The sequence below is a fragment of the Passer domesticus genome, chromosome W (assembly GCF_036417665.1).
Source record: "Passer domesticus isolate bPasDom1 chromosome W, bPasDom1.hap1, whole genome shotgun sequence".
NCBI lineage: Eukaryota > Metazoa > Chordata > Aves > Passeriformes > Passeridae > Passer > Passer domesticus.
In genome coordinates, this window is record NC_087511.1 from 41317171 (window position 1) to 41322597 (window position 5427).

The 5427-nt window shown below is 43.7% G+C and overlaps 1 long non-coding RNA gene across 2 annotated transcripts; it reads left to right on the forward strand.

The window, feature by feature from the left end:
• Positions 1–505: 505 nt before the first annotated feature.
• LOC135289029 (uncharacterized) lies at positions 506–1910 on the forward strand. Of its 2 annotated transcripts, none has more exons than XR_010351821.1 (2): positions 506–756; positions 850–1910. It is a non-coding gene; the product is annotated as an uncharacterized LOC135289029 (long non-coding RNA). The 2 variants fall into 2 exon arrangements; XR_010351822.1 differs by having other exon boundaries at positions 649–756; positions 1303–1910.
• Positions 1911–5427: the final 3517 nt, after the last annotated feature.

The following is a 5427-nucleotide window of genomic DNA, read 5'->3' on the forward strand; positions in this document are numbered from 1 at the left end:
TTAAGGGCGAGAGCCAATCATCTCATTATCCATCTATAAGAAATATAACATGTTAAAGGACTCTGGAGAAAATCCCAAAATCAGGGCATTAGGCATGGACGTGTTTTTGTAAGTGCTTGCACTTGTGATCTGGGAGCTGGAGCTCTTCTGGCTCACCAGGTTGGTGGTTTTTGTTGGTGTGGGACATTGTTGCCCTTGACTAAAGTGAACTGTTAGTTGTTTCCAGGAAGAGTGGGATTGTTGCATCAGACCTTGCATTTGAGATACAAATGAGCCGAGACACACACTCTTATTTATCAGTGTGAAAAAGGTCCCAGTTTATTCTTCTTCACAACTCAGCCATCCTGACTCTAACTACTCACTGACTGACTACAGCAAACTCCCACTGTAGGCTTCCCTTGCAGACCCAGACTGACCACTCAGCAGATCCCTCATAGCAGCAATTCTCTCTCCCATTTGGCCCATCCTCCAGTCCTTCTGAATCATTTCTTCAGTTCCTCCTTCCTCAAAATGCTCCCCTGACAAGCCAACCCACCCTTTTATCACAGTGATCTTTATTGGCTATAGCTGTGACTCATCAGGGGTGAGGTTGTTTTGGGTAATTAACACATCTGTGACTCATCAGGGGCATGGTTGCCTGTAATCCCTTCTCCTACATGGGATCACAGTTGCAGTGGGAGCTCAGGCTCCAGGCATGGGCTTGGATCCAGGTCTGGCAGCCATGAGAGAAGAAGCCAGTTCAGGCAATCAAGCAAGGTATACCTGGTACCAACTTGCTGAAGTGGTGTTCTTTGCTGTTTACTGGAGGTATCCTCCTAACAGCTTGTTTTGTGTGTGTGTCACACATAGGGTGCAAGTACATGTCAAATATGAAGGACACCTTAAAGACCTACTTAATTGCTCCATAATGCATAACCTGGCTGCTGAGGGCTGTTGCTGTCCTTCAACCTCAAGAAATCTGATGAGATGTCCTGAGCACCTTAATAATGGGAAAGTCCCTAGTCAGCTGATTTAGTGCAAAGGAAATTTTTTTTTTTCTTTATTTGAAGTCTTGGAATAATTTAATTTTGAGAAATTAAGATATGTCTGTAATTATTTTTTGTTAAGTCTTCATTAGAAGTTGATATATCGAGTGGACACCACATAGATGGAGTTAAATGGTGACAAGATATTCTCCAGAGGTTGTTATATATATATGTAATTCATGCTGTTTAGAATATAAAATAAATACAGGTTATAATGTTTACAAGAAATATATAAGGATGATTTAAACTTACATGCAGATTCCGATAAATCCTACAGGATAGATGACATACCATTACAAAACTGCAGCCTTCAGCAGGAAGGGAACTAATTTACAATCGAAAAGGCCTAGCCGGGGTGGGGACTATCTGCACCTACTTGAGATCAAGATAGTGGGAGCCATTGAAAGAATTGCATTCAAATGACGGGTCTGGTAACATGATCACCGGCCATCATTGCCTGCCCGGAACTGTATTGTCAAACACTACCCGGAAGAAGGGGACAACATGAATATGTCTGACCAGCGTTCATCGCTGGACAGGAACTGCATCTGCTGGTCCAGCTCAAAGAAAAGAGGCAGCATGAATATGCCCAACCAGCGTTCATAGTTCACCAGGAACTGTATTCTTCAGTTCAGCTCGAAGAAAGGAAGCAACATGAATATGGTTAACTATGAAAAGAACAAGAAGTGACCCTGCCTCAGGCCAGAAAAAGAGTATAAAAACAGACTGTACCAGACCACAGTTGTGAACACAGGGGGATCTGATATGCTTGAGATTGGACCGCAGTTCACCCAGCATTGAATTCCAGGGTCGATGCTGTTCCTTTTTTTGTGGCTTTCAAAATTGCATATCGGTTGCGCAATAAATTCTATTTTTTTTTTTATACATTGGCCTAATTGATTTTTATTTATAACAATCTCAAAACAACAAAAAACTTCACTGACAACTTGAGAAAATCAGAGAACTTTGGCAAAAGTTTGGAGCAGCATTCAATCAACATAAAACATTTCACAAAACATTAGCTCTAGCCCATTCAACTTACAAAACACCAAGCCCATCTGATTTCAGAGTTACTCAAAACTCCAAGAAAAGGGAATTAGAAGGAGAAAGAGAGGAAGATAAAAAAGAGATAGAAAAGAACAGATACAGCTACCACTCCTGGTAGTGGTGTTCACCTGATATAAAGTCCAAGATAAATAGGGTCATGACATGCTTGCCTCATGTTCTGGATTAAGTACACTTTGGCTTTCCTGGGCCATTCCCCCAGGTGAGATTTCCAGTCATCTGGCCACTCTGGGGCTAGATTGGGGCTGTAGGGGTGGGGTGTGCCAGTGATTGGTGGCTACTGCGGGGGCTGGGCTCTAGCTGGGTGGGGGATGGTGTGCATGTGTGCAAAGCAGGGCATTGCCTCACCAGGGCAAGAATCAACCTTCCCCTTTCCCCACACACATGCCCAAAATGTTTCAAGCCAACAATTCTTCTAGTCTCTCACAGCAACTGAGGAGGAAAGGTGGGTGAAGCTCCTTAAACTTGGAACTGAAAAATGCTTGAGGTAACACATGACACAGGATAATTCCTGCATTTATACCATAGATTGAGCTGAGCACTTGGTATTTTTCTATGTTGATGCCAAGCACAGAGATGAACTAACAAGGTTGTAGTCATGCAACAGAGTATGATTTTGTATTTGTAATGCTTTGCTGGAGGATGATAATAAGAAATGTCAACGTGGGGGATGCTGAGCTAGGCTTTGAAAAGTTGCTGCATGCAAATTCGGACTTTTGCAGGCAATTTTCTGTTTCATGCATGGGTAAACAGTCAGAGTCCATGTAGTTGGTAGTGTGGTTCATCCCTCCTCAGCTACAGGGGTTGGGCAGTGGTGGATGGAGGTGATGTGTGCTCACAGGGGCTGAAAGACAGATGTTATGAATGTGCACTTAAACCATACTATGTGTAGGATCTGTTTTACCTCTGACCTCTCTGAGTATTGATGTTATTCTTGTTAGTGTGCATCTCAATCATCATTCCCAGTGACTTAATTAATTTTCAGTTTTACTAGCTCCTTTGCAAAGAAAATTATTATCTAAAGCTGAGGCTTGGGTCATTGGGAGCTTCATGTTAAAACTGCTTATGGTTATAATTCCAGTCCTGGGGAGATCGACAGCAAGTCACTGTTTCCTAAAAACTTGCAGTTTGTTGGGAAATTTTTTGTCATTGAACTTGAGAATTGGCTTTTTTAGACTCTTGCTATTAAGTCTTGGTATAATGCTGTGAGCATTTTAGTAAACACCCTGCAGTGCAGGGCAGCAGACACACTCCCTGCCTTGTGAGTTCAGAGAGAAACCAGTTATAAAGACAGGTCAACAAAGACCAAAAGGATATCTTGAAATTACCATAGTGACATATGACTTAATTACAAGGTGTCTTATTTTTTGGCTCTGGTGCCATCTTTATGGAGTCTGGCTGATTGTTGGAGTGTCTCCAGAAGTCATAGGGACATTGTCTACAAGGAGCAGGTTTAGGTGAGAGCATCAAACTGCTGCCTAGAAGCTTGCATCCATCTGACCTCCTGCACCACCTGAACTATAGGCGCCATTTCCCCTAAATGCTGGGTGTATTGGATTTGTGTGGAAAGGTTTTAGTAGCGAGAGGGCTACAGGTGTGGCTTCTTTGAAAAGCCACTAGAAGCTTCCCCTATGTCTGACAGAGCCAATTCCAGACAGCTCTCTTGTTTAGACTGCAACCCCTCGGACGAGGACATGAGGCTTGACTCCATTTTCATCAGAAGGCTGATTTATTATGTTATATATCATACTAAAATACTACATTACAACTATACTAAAAAGAACAGAGAGAAAAGGATCAGAAGGCTACAAAGACAAGAATAGAACAGGAATGAATAACAAAAATCCTGTGACTGCTCACAGCCTTGGCACAGGTGGCTGTGATTGGTCACTGATTGAAAACAATCCACATGAACCAATGGAAGATGCACCTGTGGCCTTCCACAGCAGCAGATAGTTATTGTTTACATTTCTTTCCTGAGGTCCTCAGCTCCTCAGGACAGGAAAAATCCTAGCAGAGGCTTTTTCCCTAAATTATCATGGCAACACAGCTCCAAGATGGACACGCTGCTGACCAAGGCCAAGCCAATCAGTGATGGTAGTAACACCTCTGTGACAACATATTTAAGAAGGGAAAAAAAATTATTGTGCAGAAGTAATTGTGGCCAGAGAAGAGAGGGGTGAAAATATGTGAGAGGAACAACTCTGCAGACACCAAAGTCAGTGAAGAAGGAGGGGGAGGAGGTGCTCCAAGCACTGGAGCTGACATTCCCCTACAGCCATGGTGAAGACCATGGTAAAGCAGCTGTCCCCCAGCAGCTCATGGAGGTACACAGAGAATCAGAGATCTACCTGCAGTCCATGGAGTAGCCCCACACCGGAGCAGGTAGATGCCCAAAAGAAGGCTCTGACCCCATGGGAAGCCCATGGTGGAGCAGGTTCCTGGCAGGACCTGTGGATCCATGGAGAGAAGACCCCACGCTAGAGCAGGTGTGGTGGTAGAACTTGTGACCCTGTGGGGGACCCATAGTGGAGCAGCCTGTTCCTGAAAACTGGACCCCGTGAAACAGGACCCACGCTGAAGAAGTTTGGGAAGAACTGTAGCCTGTGGGAAGGACTCACATTGCAGAAGTTCATGGAGGACTGTCTTCCATGGGAGGGACCCCAAGCTGGAGCAGGGGAAGGACTCTTCTCCCTGAAGAAGCAGCTGCATGAACTGACCATAACCCCTTGTCTTGGTTTAAGACAATTTAAAGGAGAACCCTCTGAGTTATCTCCTTTAGGGTTCCAATAATCCCTTTCCACCAATAAGAAATTAATACTAATAGATGAAAGTGAAAAAACAATGGTTTATTAACAAACAGGATGGCAACAGGCAGGAAAAAAAGGTAAATAATGGCTAGATATCAAACTGCTAGACCTCACCACCCCACTGGAACAGAGAGACCCGAAATGGGGGAGGATTCCCATTTTTGATACGGCCCCAAGCTGGATGAGAGAGAGCCTGGGCAGTCAGATTTTAAAAAATGCACATGCCAAAGCAAAATCCCCCTCCATCCCCTCACACGCACACACAAAGTTCCCAGCTGTGGGGTCTTAAAGATACAGCAAAAATTTTTGGGCTCAGATAATTTTTGGGGTACATTATCATTATGAATCACCCCAAGACACCCCTATTTCCCACCTCTCTGTGTCACTGGGTGGGAGAAGGTAGAGAATCAGGAACAAAGTTAAGCCTGGGAAGGAGGGACAGTAGGGGGAAGGTGTTTTTAAGATTTGTTTACTTCTCATTATTCTACTCTGATTTTGATTGGTAATAAATTAAATTAATTTCCCCC